The 16,567-nt window shown below is 36.6% G+C and overlaps 1 protein-coding gene across 1 annotated transcript in view; it reads right to left on the bottom strand.

Annotated features, from left to right (window-relative positions):
* Window positions 1-2,735: 2,735 nt before the first annotated feature.
* Window positions 2,736-16,567, bottom strand: part of LOC109703022 (uncharacterized) — a 74,822-nt gene continuing 60,990 nt past the window's right edge. Inside the window, exon 7 of the mRNA XM_074043554.1 lies at window positions 2,736-3,125. The gene's annotated coding sequence lies outside the window, so the exon portion shown is untranslated. The remainder of the gene's footprint in view (window positions 3,126-16,567) is intronic.

Here is a 16,567-nt window from a genome sequence, read left to right as displayed (position 1 = left end):
AGTATATTAGTGTGAAAATGAGTAAAATGACATCATAGGAAACTCATAATTCATTCTAATTGGTTTGCAAAGTACAGGAGTCATAAACTTTCATGCTTTAATGATTTGCTTTTGTTATGCATATGATACAACACACTGCACATTGTTATTTACTGGTCACATCTGGGAAGTCTCCCTTGTGTAAGAGCATGGGTTTTGAGATGAGAGCTGAATTTGAATCTCACTTCTGCAACTTTATGATTAACAAAGCAACTAATGGGACAGGGAAGGGGCCCATGGTGTTTGTATACGTGGATTAAAATCCTAGTTCTACCACCTTTTAGCTGTGTCTGACATGAAGCAAGGTATTTAACCTTTCTAAACCTCTATTTCCATTCCTAAAATGACCTGAGAAGATTGTTGTGGTCTTTCAATGGGACAATATGCTTAAGATGCTGCATGGCACTCAGAAGTTACTCCATCAACATTTTATGCAATGGTATGTACCCTTATTCAAGCCTTTTATTTCTTTGAGCTTTAGAACAAAACTGCAAAAGCAGGATTTGCTTGTTTGTTTAGTTTGGTTTGGTTCAAGTTTTCTATGAGAAGATTCCAGACATATGACCAGAAAATATGGCATCTTGGCATATTGAATATTTGAAGCTAATGGAGAAAAGGCACATACAGGAAAGACTCTCAGACCTTCCCCTGATGCAGGTCCAAAAGATCCTCCCTCATGTGAGAAATGTCCTTGAGACAGATTAGAAGTTAGGGAAAGTTTGAGGCTTTTAAAAACCACACAATCAGACTTAGAGCACTTTGCTCAAACCTCCCTTACTCATCCCCTCTAAACCCAGAGAGCTCCATTTCAATTGCAAATCCTTTGTTAAATCAGAGTAGAAATTTCCTCCCAGGTGGATTTAGAGTATTTGTAATTAGCATAGGTATATGCCTGAGTCTGCTCAGATTCTCCCCCTGGCCAGAAGGCCATTGGAGACAGGGAGTGATGCAGATTTTCTCCTCACCTCCAAGTTAAGGATGTTATAAAAATAATCTAAAATAAAATTCTTCCATTTTGTTGGCACACGGTGCTTCCATTCCCACCCTCCCACTACACCACCCCACTCCAGCAGAGACCCCACCTATATGTAATCTCCTCCCCCTTTTCCTATAATAAAACTCCATCATTTCCCTCACTATACCCATGTGTTCTGATTGGATTCTTCCTTTTCAGGGCGAAAGCATTGTTAGGTCCCTGGCACTCTTGGGGTGGGCAGAGGGTCCTGAGGCTAACACCAAAACCAGACCTCCTGATTTAGGATCACTTGCAACACTCTCCTGCTTGTTTCCCTGCTTGCAAAACCACAGGAGCGTCCCATTTTTCAACTAGCTATGCATGTCAACCTGTTCCATCTGGTGATCGCAGATAAAGGCCAGTGGCCTGGCTGTTCTCTGGGAGAAACACTCTCCTTCCCTCGTGGTGTGGCCCCTCCTACAAAGCCCACTACCCATTCCTGCCAAGCTGCTGCACTCTGAACCCAAGAGAGTCAACCTGGCAGTTTGTGCTTCCAATAAATCTTTCTTTTCTACACGTGGCATGGTCTTTGTTTGGCAGTTCCTTACAAGCATCAAATCTTCTGACTAGAATCAACACCCTGTCTAAACAGGGAGGAAAGGAGTTTCCCAATCTCTGAAGACAAAGGACACACTGAACAAACAGTCCTTTGTTATCTGTAGCTCATAACCTGCTCATACCTATCATATTCCCCATGACTTTCAACTCAGGTTGAACCTCTTCTGGTCTTCACTTTCTTACAAGGGTCACATAAAACATACGTTAAATAAATCTGTATGTTTTTTTCTTGCTAATCTGTCTTTTGTTAGTGAGGCTTCAGCCAATGAGCCTAAGATAAAGAGAAGAAAGAGATATTTTCCTTCTGTTACCGCTACATTGGGCACGTGTTGCTTTTATATTAGTTGTTTTTTAGATCTTCAAATTGCTCATGTGCTGTTTTAACTAGAGAATATTGCATTCACTCTGGGCCAGACCACAGGCGTGTGGGAATAAAAACACATGTAAATAAATTCTGAAGAGCTATTATATGGGCTTTTGTTTCTTTTTCCAGAAGGGAAATGTATTGTTAAAGTTAGGCATATCTTCCACAGATTAACTCTAAATCTCTTCAAATTTGGTTATGAATAAAAATGTGACCTTTTGTCTCCTACAGAAATCCAAGCACTTGAAAGAAGATTTCTGTGAATGAGCTAAAAAAAGAATCCATTTTTGTCAGTATAAATAGCCAAAGGGCCTGGAACTAAGTTCCACATTTGAACGTGCCAGTCTTATGGTGAGATATTAAAATTTTAAAGTAATTAATGACATTTTCAGTTTCTCTTACTAATTTGTATACTGCTGAGTCATCCTCACACTGATTTGGATATTTTCAAAGTCCAGATTTCTTTGCAGAGAATACTTACCAGGTACAGAAAAGAGACAGTGTGGTTTCATGCAGAATTTCTTTCACTTCATGAGGCTATCTCAGAATTGGAAACCACAGGCTTTAGGGAGTCTGGGACAAAGGACCCAGATGCAGCTTTCCCTTTAATTAGCTCTGTGACAGGAGACAAGTCATTTTCTCTGTTCTCGTTCAGATTTTCCACATTTGTAATATGAAAATATACTGTTACTACCCTCCAGGGCATAATATATGAGCATAAATTGAGTAAAAGATGTGAGATGCATAAGCCAGTGGGAGACCATGCTTCCTACTGGGTCTCACTCCCAGATGACTGTGTACAAATCCCTCCTAAGGTGTTAACTGATAATTAGTATGTTAACTAGCAGCTAAGCAGTCAGTGATAGCTGTGCTTCTAAAAGCAAATTAAGTGGGATTGCACCAAATTTCTGAGTTGGGCAGTATCAGCAGGATGTCCAGTGCTGACCCCAGGGAGTTTGGGGGAAGGAAGTCAGCTGTAGTTTCTTATAGCCTCACCCAATTCTCTTGAAACTAAAACCCATTAAGACAATTATATATTGTCTTCTATTAATTCACATTAAACCATGGTTGACTGCATGTCTTCTCTTGATCTCAGTTGATGTTTTCTGTTCCTTGCTCTTTCAGTGTGCTCCCATCATCCTAGGAATGCTGGAATACGTAGAAACATTGACTTTCAGTACCCAGAATAGGAACAGTCTTTTTTGAAAGCTAGTTATTGGATGGATCTGCATAACTAATGTCTTTTTGGTAATAACCTAAATTTGACAAGATACCCAAAATCTGTAGGAAAAAGACTAACAGATTTGACCTATTAAATCTAAAGATTTTTTCCCCTATGGAAAAATCACTCTAAACAAAGACAAAAGCATAAACCAAAAGTAGTTTCAACACATGACAAATAGTTAATAGCCATAATTTATCAACATACCCATAATTTAAAATTTTTAGATATTACACATATTTTAGTAGAGAAACCTTCAATAAATCCCCAGTCTAAATCAAGAGCCTCCATTATAACATCATATAACCCCTTTATCTCTGTTCTAGCACACATCTGTATCCCTAGCAGATTCAACAAGTGCTTATTCTGTCCAGAGCACTAAGCTACCTATTTACATGCACAGAATAGAGCCACATATAAAAACTATTATTGTAAGAGGCACAAATTGCTATTGCTGAAAAGCACTGACTCTTTCTTAGGCACACAAATTAACTAAAAACAAGAGGAGAAGCTTGACATCCTTGCCTCCATTTTATATTTGTCTTTGCTCTAAGTCATTCTCTTTGCAGTCACTTTGCAATCACCTTGGATTCCAGAAAGGATAGAACTGATAACATCATTATGACAAGGAACTGAAACTTTCCATAAGGAACAATGGAGACTTGCAGGACAAACCACGGTTCCAAATGAGGACAATTACCTATAATGATGAGGCTGCACCCTGGAACAAGACTAATTATCTCATGAGAACCAGATTGTTTCCCTCAAGTGATAACAGTGATAACATCTTCTTGGGAACCCTTCTCAGAGCCCTCAGACTGAGATAATGTTCAACCAGAACACACCTGTGACTGGAACTATTTAACTATGCATTCTTTCATTCTCTCCCCTAGTTCTTTTCTCTACTTAAGCTCATGTCTGTACCCCAAAGATGGCTGAAGATGAGCTGAGTGCTTACTCTGCCTCTTCCCACGGCATGTCCCAAGCCTTTTCTCTGCCTTCACCGTGACTCTTTATTTGATGTTTAGGGTTGGGTGGCCGGACCTGGCATATGGAATCTCAGGATTTTGGGCCTTGGGTCCAAAACTCCAGTTTTAATAATCATAGGCTGTATTTTCTTGCTCTGGGCAGGATTTATATTTCCAGTATTATATATTTCCAATATATTTTTTAAGTTACCTAAACTCAAATAGCCCAAAGCATGAAGTCTTGCCTTTTACTTATTTAAATTTTTAATGAAACATGTAAGTTAGATGGTATTGCTTTATATGTAAAACTTTTTTACATTAAAACATTGCTTTATTTCTCCTTATTATGTAGAAAGGTGGTATTATCTTTGGAGAGATTTTTACTATTATAAAGACTAATTAAAATATACAAATATCACAAAATATGTTATGAAAGCATATGACTCAGCACTTTATGTAAAATTAAAGATCTTGTTGAAATTTGATTCTGTCCCAAGAGTAACCATTCTTTGTGACTAAAGTTAAATAATATCACCAAGGAGCAATGAACTGAAAAGAAGCTTATCCAAAGTAAAGAAACTTTAAAAAAAGTTTTTAAATGTTGTCTTTGTATGTAGATCTTGAAAAAGAAAATAGTTATTTCCACTAAAATTGACTGAGGACAAACCATTCATTCCATGTTTTGCTTAATAGAAGTGATTTTTCTCAGTTGCGCAGCCTTGTAACTGTTTGCCACTGGAAGAATAGTAAAACTTGAATATCCTCTATTCTCTTGGTGTTTCTCTTAGCTCCTTGGTATTACTGTACTATGATTTTCTGAGTGGGAGAAAAAGTCAAATCTAGAATCATTTAAAAACCAAATAACAAGAAATTTAGAAATTGCTACATACACATTGTTATGCTATGTTCATGCATGAGACATGATTCTATTCTTGCAACAAGTTAGGTGACCCTGCATTAGGCAAGGGTTAAACCCCTTCCCAGGCTGCCCTGAAACTGCTGCCAAGGATGCTCCAATTAGACTCAATGGAACAGCAGGAGTTCCTTGCAGCCAAGTGGATGAGCATAATTGGCAGCCAGGAACATTTAAGGCTACAAACGAGCAGCAGAGACATAAAAGGGATAAACCAGAAGGGAAGCAGGAAGGTTCAGACAGGGATGAGGCAGAATCCAGGCTTTGGTGTGTTAAGTATTCTTTGTGTGTAAATGGCTTAAGCTAGTGGAAACTTTCATCTTGCCTTGGGCTGGCAGTGTGTAATTCCCTGGTATACTGCATAAAGCCATGGAGATAGGCTTTCCTTTAACAAGTGGCCAAATGTCCACTTTGTATAAAATGCCTCCTTTGTAGTAGACTGGACACCAGAAAGGTATATTGAGGAAAATATCTGAGCATTTCACACAAAAGCAAAAAACTGTCTTACTTGCTGACATGTCCCCTTCCCTCTCCATTCTGCTTCTACTCTCATTAGGACCAACCTTCTTGAATAAACAAAAATAGACACATAAGCTAAATTTTAATTAACAAACTTGGGAGACAGCGTCAATGATTTAGGAAGCAGGCTTCTTGTGAATCATTTATTAACAATACAGGAGCACACATTATTCTTTCTTTTATCACATTTATCTAAATAAAAAAGTAATGGAGTATTAAAAAATATATCATTACATATGTTCTCCCTCATATGTGGACATTAGATCAAGGGCAAACACAACAAGGGGATTGAACTTTGATCACAAGATAAAAGCGAGTGCACACAAAGGAGATATGAGGATAGGTAAGACACCTAAAAAATTAGCTAGCATTTGTTGCCCTCAACGCAGAGAAACTAAAGCAGATACCTTAAAAGCAACTGAGGCCAATAGGAGAAGGGGATCAGGAACTAGAGAAAAGGTTAGATCAAAAAGAATTAACCTAGAAGGTAACACACACACACAGGAAATTAATGTGAGTCAACTCCCTGTATAGCTATCCTTATCTCAACTGGCAAAAACACTTGTTCCTTCCTATTATTGCTTATGCTCTCTCTTCAACAAAATTAGAGATAAGGGCAAAATAGTTTCTGCTGGGTATCGAGGGGGTGGGGGGAAGAGGGAGGGGGCAGTGTGGGTGATAAGGGAGGGGGTGGGGGGAAGGGGGGAGAAATGACCCAATCTTTGTATGCACATATGAACAATTTAAAAAAATAATAAAAAAAACAGTTTTCAGACAAAAAAAAAAGAAAAATATATCATTATACATTCCTTTCAAAGCAAGCATTTTTTAAACCTCTACATTATAGCAGATCCCATGCAAGGATCAAAGGCCATTTGATTTGGTGGAAAAAATAGGTAGGTCAGCAAAAATTTATTTCTATAGTACATGAGGAGTGAGATCTAAAGGTAATAACAAGACAGAAGCAAACACATCAAGCAAATAATGGTCAGATCTATCCCAGAGGTTTGAGAAGACTTCTTAGGACAATCTTTTACATGAGTCATTATGTCAAACAGGAGTCTGCTTTGTAAATGAGGGTGGAAAAGAACTCTGGGTCAAAGACTGCATTTCCAAAGGTGCATATAAATGGAGAAAAAATGCTGGATTAGTGTGCACTGTGATGAGGAGGGGAAGCAGAAGAATTTGTCAGCCAATCTAAGCCCTTGGACTTCTCCCTGTATGCAAAGGATAATTGCTGAATGATTTAAGTATGGATCCAATTTGCAGATTAAAATAAGTATCATGGAAGATAGATTGAAGAAGATGAAGACTAGATACAGGGAGGCCAGTTAAAGAGGTGATTGTTAAAGCTCTTCTGGGAGATGGTGAGGGTCTGAGATGACTTTAGACTGTGAAAATGTGATTTCAAGAGGAAAAACCATAGTATATCTACATCCCAAATGAGTTACACTAAAAAAAAAAAAGGGGTGCAGTTTCTTTGATGTTCAGAGAAAGAAAGCAATAAACTAGAGAGCTGGGATACCACCTTGACAAGGAGTTGAGAAATTAGTGGAAGTATGTGTTTGGGGGAGGGGAGTATATATGCAAAGGCCTTTATTGCTTTGCGTTTAATTGGAAATTATGCCCTTTTTTTGAAACTGTTAAAACCTGCTACAATGGTAAATAACTGTAGCAATATTTCAAACATTGACCAAAGAGAAAGCAAAAGAATAGAAAACTTAATTTTATATAAGTTAAACTATCACTGAGACTCGGGTTCTGCTGCTGGGATACCAGGATTAAAACTCGGCTCCCAACTCTCCTAAGGCCAATCGCGGTGGCAAGGATGATTCAAAACCACCTGTTCAGCATCCCTATAATTCCACCTGGGAACTAGAATGAATACCAGATCCCTTTCCTTTAGGAAACTATCAACATCCTCCAACAATGATCTTTTCAGGAATTACTGTGTTCTGATCTTCCCGCTTGCATGCCCAGCTAGAAAGGAGTCCTGTGTGAACAGACTTCACCTGAAGCTTGAGAACTCAATCAGGATCCCACCTGCTTGCTGGCCCTCCCTCAGATCTGTAAGTTAGTAAGCTCATTCTGGATGCTTAACGGAAAATGAATTGGGAAGAAACAAGAGCAGTAAGCAGGCAGAGCTCACCTACACTTTTGAATCAAGCTACTGGTTAAGTGGTGGTTTTGTTTATTGATTGGGGGATGTAGAACACAGGAATTGGTTGAGGCACCCATGAACCTCTAAGTGGAGATGTTCAGTAGGTCAGATGTATGTGTTTGAAAATCAGGAGGAAAATAAGAATTGGATAAAGTGATTCCTGGGTCATTAGCATCTGGACAGGAATTCCAGGACCTCCTTGGGAGAGTGAATTGAATGCAAATAAACAAATCCCAAGGAAATACCTATATTTGAAAAGTTAGAGAAGAAAAAAAGCCTTTGGGGAAACCTAAAAACTCTACTGAAGAGGTAGGAGACAAAGAAGGAAAGTGAAATTCATAGAAATGTACAAGAAGAGATTTGTTAACACTATAAAATGCTGCTGAGAAATCAAACAAGATAACTGCTAAAAGTGTTCATTAGTTTGAGGAACATCAAGTCCATCTTGCAGAGAGCAATTTAATGAGTGAGTAAGAGCAAAAACAACAACAACAAAATTACAGTGACCTGTGGAGAAAGCATGAAAAGAAGAAATGAGCAGGGGAAGCAGGACATGTAATGAAGACAGAGGAAGTCTAAGAAGACAATATATAAGAGCCTTAACCAGCCTCAGAACACCACACCTAGGCTGCATCCAGAGAGGAATCCCCAGAAATCAGGGTGCCAGAAGAGACACATGAGTAAATACAATAGGACACTACAGACAGACTGCTAAGGACCAGAGATGGAAGTGGAACATCTACTCTCTGACAGAGCCCCTCAACAAGGAAAAAATATTGACTTTTTTCTATTATTCTTTTGTAAATATTTCTATTGGTAGTTTATTTTGCCTTCTTTTTTGTTATTCATAATTTTTCTATCCCTTTCAATCCATACTATATATCTGTTTCCACAATAATCAAAATCTATTCCCATACACAGTCATTTTGTTTACCTTAAGCAACACAATTCACTTCCCTTCTCCCCATCTTCCTTCTTCCTGATTCTTTCCCTCATCTCTCCTTATTTTTACTACCTAATTTTTGAATCCTACACAAATGATTTTTTTCTAACCCTTTAATGTACCATGTAAGAACCCTAGTCCCGTTCATATATATGTTGTGATTGGTAATGTAGATTATTTCACCTATTTTGTTTTTGCTTCATGTACATATCTGGTTTGATTTTGATTTGGTGAATTTGCTATTGATGTGTCATATCCCCAGGCAACTGGTAAGAAGCAGAGCAACCCTGCCACTACCCAGTCCTGTCAGAACATAGAGAATAATTCAATTGAAAGACTATGTGATTAAAAGTCCCCATCCAATGACTTGATTTCAGATGAGCAAATCTCAGTGCAGACACACACACACACACACACAAGGCAACATGACACCACAAAAAGTCAACAATCAGACACAAAAGGATCTAAATGATAGTAATCAGATGGAATCTTAAATATTGAACTCAAAAGAATGATGATAAGAATGATCAACAAAATTATATAGTATATATAAACACCCCAATGAATTTAAAGATAAAACAAATAAACAGCTAAATGATACAAATAAAAAGCTGAATGAAATAAAGAAGACAATGAAAGATAAGAAAGAAGAATTTAATAAAAATATAGAAATCCTGAAAAAAATCAAATTAAAATTCTAGAAGTAAAAAGTTCTATTAGTCAAATAAAAAAAAATCAGTTGAAATCCCCTCAAGTAGATTGGATCAAATGGAAAGCAGAATATAAGGCCTCAAAAGACATGTAATAGAAGATGCAATAGAAAAACTCAGATGAAGATAGAGAAAAAAGAATGAAGAAGTGCAAACAGAATGTAAAAGACCTCTGCCACACCATTAAAAGACCAGACCTATGAATCATGGGGATAGAAGAAGGAAAAGATGTACAAACTAAAGGCATAAGAAACATACAATAAAGTAATAGCAGAAAGCTTTCCAAATGTGAAGAAAGAGGTACCCATCCAGTTACAGGAGGCCTTTAGGACTCTAGACAGACAAAGACCAGAACAGGACCTCCTGATGTCATGTGATGGTTAAGTATACAGAACAAGGAAAGAATATTTAGAGCTTTAAGGTGCCAAGTCAACTTGCCTTTACAAAGGCAAATCTGTAAGAGTAACAGCAGATTTCCTAAGAGAAACTTTAAAAGCAAGGAGGGAAAGCTCTGAAAGAAAATAACTACAAACCTAGATTACTATAGTTGACAAAGCTATCAGTCACAATTTAAAAAATAAAAAACCTTCCATGATAAACAAAAACTAAAACAATCCATGACCACTAAAGCAGCACTGTAGAAGATACTCAAAGGAATGCTATACACAGAAGAGAAAGAAAAACTGCTTGCCAAACTAACTAAAAGAAAGAGGAAGAAAACACAAATTAATAGAATTAGATATGAGAAAGGGAATATTGCAACCAATACCAATGAAATGCAGAAGATCATTAAGGGATACTTTGAAAACCTATAATGTAATACACTTGAAAATCAAGAAGAAATGGATAAATTTCTAGATGAATCTGGCCCACCAAAATCAAACCAAGAGAATATAAGTCACTGAAACAGATTTATAGCAATGAAATTAAAGAATAAAGAGTCTCCCTATAAAGAAAAGCCCAAGACAGGATGGATTTACTGTTGAGTTCTACCAGACCCTTTTTTTTTTTTTAATGGTACTGGGGTTTGAACTTGTGAGGGTCTTCCACTTGAGCCACTCCACCAGCCCAATTTTTTGTGATAGGGTTTTTAGAGACAGGGTCTTACAAACTATTTGCCTGGGCTGGCTTCAAACTGTGATTCTCCTAATCTCTGCCTCCTGAGTAGCTAGGATTACAGGCATGAGCTACCAGCACCTGGCTCTACCAGACCTTTAAAAAAGAACTAAGGTCAATGCTCCTCAAACTGTTCTATAACATGGAAAGGGAAGGAATGCTACCAAACTCATTCTATGAAGCCAATATTACTCTCATCCCAAAAACTGGACACGGATATGACACTTAAAATAATTATAGGTTAATTTCCCTGATGAACAAAGATGCAAAAAATTCTCAATAAAATACAAACTGAATTCAACAACACATTGAAAAGATCATAGACTGTGATCAAGTTGGTTTCATTCTAAGGATGATTTGACATAAGCAAATCAATTAATGTAATATAGCATATAATTGAAATCAAGGACAAAAATCACCTTATCAACCTAACAGATGCAGAAAAAGACTTTGACAAAATTCAGTATCTCTTCTTGATAAAATCCCTGAACAAACTAGGAATAGAGGGAACATACCTCAACATACTAAAGGCAATATTTGATAAACTCATAGGCAACATTGTCATAACTGGGGAAATACTGAAACTATTTCCTTTAAAGTCAGGAATAAGACAAGGATGTCCATTCTCTCCTCTCTTATTCAATATAATGCTTGAATTCTTAGCCAGAGCCATAAGGAAAGAGAAAAAATAAGAGGGATACAAATAGGAAAATAAGAAGTCTAAGTATCTCTATTTGCAGATGGCATGATTCTATATGTAAAAGACTGAAGACACTCCACCAAAAATCTCTTAGCTCTGACAAACACTTTCAACAAAATAGCAGTATACAAAATCAACATAAAAAATCAGTATCTTTTCCAAATACCAATAATAAACAGGCTGAGAAGGAAACCAGGAAAACAATCACATTTGCAATAGCCTCAAAAAATTAATACCTAGGAATAAAACTAACGAAGGAAGTTAAAGCTCTCTAGTGTGAAAACTATAAAACACTGAAGAAAAAAATTGAAGACACTAGAAGATGGAAAGATCTCCAATGCTCATGGATTGGCAGAATTAATATTATATGGTCATACTACTAAAAGCAATTTACAGATTTAATAAAATTCCCATAAAAACTCAATGACATTTTTCACAAAAATAGAAAAATTAATCCTAAAATTCATTTGGAAGCACAAAATCTTTATAGAAAAGAAAAAGAACAATTATAGAGTATCACAATGCCTGACTTCAAATTATATTATAGAGCCACAGTAACAAGAACAGCATGATACTGGCACAAAGACCTATAGATCAGTGGAATAAAGTAAAAGATCCAGAAATGAGCTCACACGGCTACAGACATCTGATTTTTGACAAAGGCATTAAAATCCCACGTTGGAGAAAAGACAGAATTTTAACAAATGGTATTGGGAAAACTAGATATCCACATGTAGAAGACTGAAACTAGAACCCTATTTCTCACCCTGCACAAAAGATAATTCAAAATGGATCAAAGATCTAAAATCTGAAACTTTGAAACTGCTAGAAGAAAACCTTTGAAGATACAGGTACAAGTAATGCTTTTCTGAAGAGAACCTCAATTGCTCTGGAAATTCTTAATTCCAGAATTGACAAATGGGATTGCATCAAACTAAAAAGCTTCTATGAAGCAAAGGAAACAACTACCAGAATCAAAAGAAAACCTACAGAAATGAGAAAAACTTTGCCAGCAATTCATTGGATAAAGGATTGAAGGGCAGACTGCAGGAGGTCCATGTGTTCCCAAAAGATGGGATTTAATTCTCTCTCACAATACATGGGTCTATCAACAATTGGCCTTTCTATAAATTGTTTTTGATAAAAAATATTTTTAAGGTTACTTTCTTTCTGTTTTTTTTTAGACAAACATAAGGCTCCAAACTAAAAGGTTTTATGAGTTATTTTCAACAAGTAACAAAAAAATACAAAAGGATATAGGAGGACATAAAAAAGGTTAAGGCTTAAAGGTACAGAGTAAGTTGTCATAAAAAATGGAGCTTATAAGTGCTTATATAAGTGACAAAGTTGAAAAAAATCTAAGAGTTACAGTAAAGGTTTTATAAGGTCAAAATTTAATGTATTCATGTTAAACTAAAACTTAATTTTCTAAGCTTACAACAAGGCTGTCTTAAAAATATTGTTCTGTTCTTGATAGCATTTACAAAAAAACTTGTCTTAAAAAAAAGGTTTTTGTTCTATCAAGGTAACTGTCAGGAATCTTTGCTGCTCCAAGAATTTACCAAGACAATCAAGTAGAAAAACAAAAGTATATTAGGACACAGAAAAAGACAGTCAGCTAAACACAGGCAGTGCTGCTGTACTAACATGTAGATTGGTACAAATCTACTTATGTAAAACAAAGTAAAAACAAAGCCAAGGTACATCCTCCAGATAGGATAAAAAGAAAAACAAAACACTACATTGGAGGCCTTGAGACCTCAAGTCTTTAATAAAGTCAACAGAATTGAGGTAGGTAGTTCAAAAACAAAAAAACAAAACTGACTTGTGTGTTCATTAACTCTCAAACACTGGGCTATGCATTATCTACTCCTTCCACATGTCAGGTGGAGGAAATTCTTGGCCTGGGATGGTCAGATTGAGCCTGTTTACTCTGGGGGGCTCCACTGGCTACAGTCAACAGAACCCTGCTGTATGTCATAAGCTATCTGTTAATGTCAGCCATCAGGTTTCCTAAGTGTACTCTTAGTCCTCATGAATATTTACCTGTGTTCTCTGATTTTTGTCAGGCTTTTAACTACTGAAATAACTGAGTCATAACTAAATAAAAATTCATTTAAGAGTTGGTTTATGTAAAATTTTCCAGATGACCTCATAATTGTGGTTAAACAAGTTTTGGCTTAGGTGATTCTAATGCAATTAGTACCCTATATATGCCTGTGATTAGATTATTTGAGGTCACTAATACTGTCCCCTCAACTAAGGGAAATCTAAGGTTTTACTCCAAGGGTAACAACTAATATGTATGTATAACCTCTCTCTCTCTCTCTCTCTCTCTCTCTCTCTCTCTCTCTCTCTCTATATATATATATATATATATATATATATATATATATATATATTAAATATGCTGGCTCCTACATATTTAATATATGTTTAATATATTTGTGTTTTCTGTGTATATCAGGCCTTCTAAAATACAAAATTTAGATGAACATTGTAACAAAATGTTAATGGTACTAACATACTGTTCTGTTAGTTGCTAAATTGTCCATCAGAGTTTTAACCCTGGCTCTTTTAAGTTTTTGTTATTACAGTTCTGATCCTTGTGTGACATTTACAATCAAGACCATAAAAAAATGACTCTAACAAGTACCTGTCTGTCAACCAAGTTAGCTTTAGATTTTTGTCTTGTATTGTTGTTATCTAGAAGTTCACTGCCTAAGAGAAACTCCTTCTGAGCCTCTTTGTTACTTAAATTTGGCCAAAAGTGTCTAGTTGGCACTGACTCCCACCTGACCTGCTTGTTGCTTTCCACCCCTTACCCTCAATGTGGGATACCTAAAGAAAAAGCTAATCCTGATAAGAAAGGATCAAAGTGACCAATTGGAAAAATTTTCAGAGGAGACTGCTCAGAAACAGTTTGGAGACAAAGGGGGAATGCCATCAAAGTTTAAATGGAGTCATTCATGCTAGACCTCTCAAAAAAAATTAATCAAAGCCAAGAGGGATAAAGAAATGGTTCTTGTGCATGTGTGGCTGTCTGGCATTAAAGTTCTTCTAGGCACAAACTTGTATGTTTGACCAGGGCCTTCTACTTTAATAGGGACAAAGTGACTCTTTCTACTGGCTCCAGACATGTCCTGTGGTACTTAAAGGTGGTGATTAAAGGTGGTGATTTTAGTTTTGGACTTAAACAATGGGTTTTTTTCTTAGACTCCTGGACCACAGCCTTCGATTTTCTTTTGGCTAAACAGAAAAGGGTATGTACAATTGCCAATACTTCCTATTACACATACAAATACTTCAGACATCGTTGAAAAACATGCAAACTATATTCTCCAACAGGCTAAATGCTTCCAGGAACAGTTCCTCTAAAATCAGATTCCATACAGGTATGGGATCAAATAAAATCCTGGCTTCCCTCTACGACCTGGTTCCTACCCTTTCTGGGTTCTACAGAACCACTATCCTCTTACTTGTGTTTGGACCTTATATTCTAAACTTACCTGTTTCCTCTTGCCTAGAATCCATCAAACTACAGATGTTGATAAAAATGAAGACAAGCTATTATCATGGTCACCTGGCTAACTCCTCTCTGTGGTCAGCCCTGATGCCTGAAGCCCTTTCGTCGCCCCCTTTCAGCAGGAAGTAGTCATTAAATAGACTTTATTGAGGCTGTTCCTAATAGCAGTTAGGGCAATCATTGAGAGGAGGGACTTGAAGGGTGAACTACAGGAGCTCCACATGTTCCCAAAAGATGGTGATTATCCAGGGGGAGAAATGCCCCTTCTTCTTTCCAAGTAACACCTGTTTGTACCAGAAAGACACCTCTCCTTCCCAAGAGACACCATCCACACCAAAATCTCTGCCCTCTGGCAATAAAAAAGCTATAAAACCCAACGTCCAACCTGAGTCAGTGGACTACTGGTTTCCAGGTCCTGTTGCATGTCCCCCATGCAGCTTTTCCTTTTTCTTTTCTACAAATAAAACTGATTTTTACTGCTCGAGTTTCTGCCTTTGATATCTATCTATGCACAGAATAAAGGACCCTTGCCACACGAAAATCCCAGCATATTAGCAATCAATATCCAGAATGTGTAAAGACCTCAAGAAATTAAATGCCAAAAACTAAAGAATCCAACTAATAAATGGATAAATGAATTGAACAGTTTTCAAAAGAAGTACACATGGCTAATAAATGCATGAAGAAATGTTCAACACTCTTAGCCATAAAGGAAATGCAAACTAAAATGATAATGAGATTCCATCTCAACCCAGTCAGAATGCCTATCATTGACAATACAAACAGCAACAAATGCTGGCAAGGATGCTGGAGTACAGGGAAAAAGAGAGAAGATCCTTAAAAAAAAGAAAAAAAGGGACAGGATGGTAATATAAATTAGCCCACACTATGGAAATCAGGGTGGAGGTTCTTTTAAACACTAAAATAGAACTACCATATGATTCTGCTACATCATTCCTAGGCATATATCCAAAGTAGTGTAAGTCAACATATGATAGAGATACCTGCACACCCATATTTATAGCAGCACTTATTATAATGACCAAAATATGGAATCAGCCTGATCAAATGATGAGTGAGTAAAGAAAACATGGCATATATACACATTAGAGTATTATTCAGCCATAAAGAAAATTAAAATTATGTCATTTGCAGGAAAATGGACATGTTAAGTGAAATAAGCCATCACATGTTCTGTCCCATACAAAATCTAGTCCTTAAAAATGAATGTCAGGAATATAGAACAGGGACTTTTGAAGTGGATGCCAGTGAGAGGTTGGAAGACTAAAGGAGAGAATGAAAGCAGGGTGAATATGATCTAAGGGCTTTATATGCATGTATGACAATAAAACAATGAAACCCTTTCAAATTAACTTTATAGTGGGAGAGGAGAATATAACAGGGGAGATGGATTTGATCTAAGTACATTGTGTGCATGTATGGAAATGTCACAATGAAACCTCTTGCTACAACTAATAAATGCTAATAAATTTTTTTTAAAAAAAAAAGAATGAAAAAAAGATAAAAACTAAAAAACAGATTGGAAATCTTAAAATTGATCATTTTTTCCTTATACTGATTTTTATGATATTCCCTTAAAATCTAGTGTTGTGGATTGCCCTTTATTTGACAATTAAACAGTAATTTTTCTTCAAGAAAAAAAAAACCAAAATAACAATAATCAGAGTGATCTTCAAGCAACTGTGCACAAAATGTGGAATGGATGAGTAACAGTAAGACACAGAGGCACCAGAATTAGGTAGCAACTCTGAGAACATGAGTGACTTCGAAACAACAACAGCACGTCTAGAGT

Source organism: Castor canadensis, chromosome 10 (assembly GCF_047511655.1).
Source record: "Castor canadensis chromosome 10, mCasCan1.hap1v2, whole genome shotgun sequence".
Lineage (NCBI taxonomy): Eukaryota > Metazoa > Chordata > Mammalia > Rodentia > Castoridae > Castor > Castor canadensis.
This window is presented reverse-complemented; position numbering and strand designations above follow the sequence as displayed.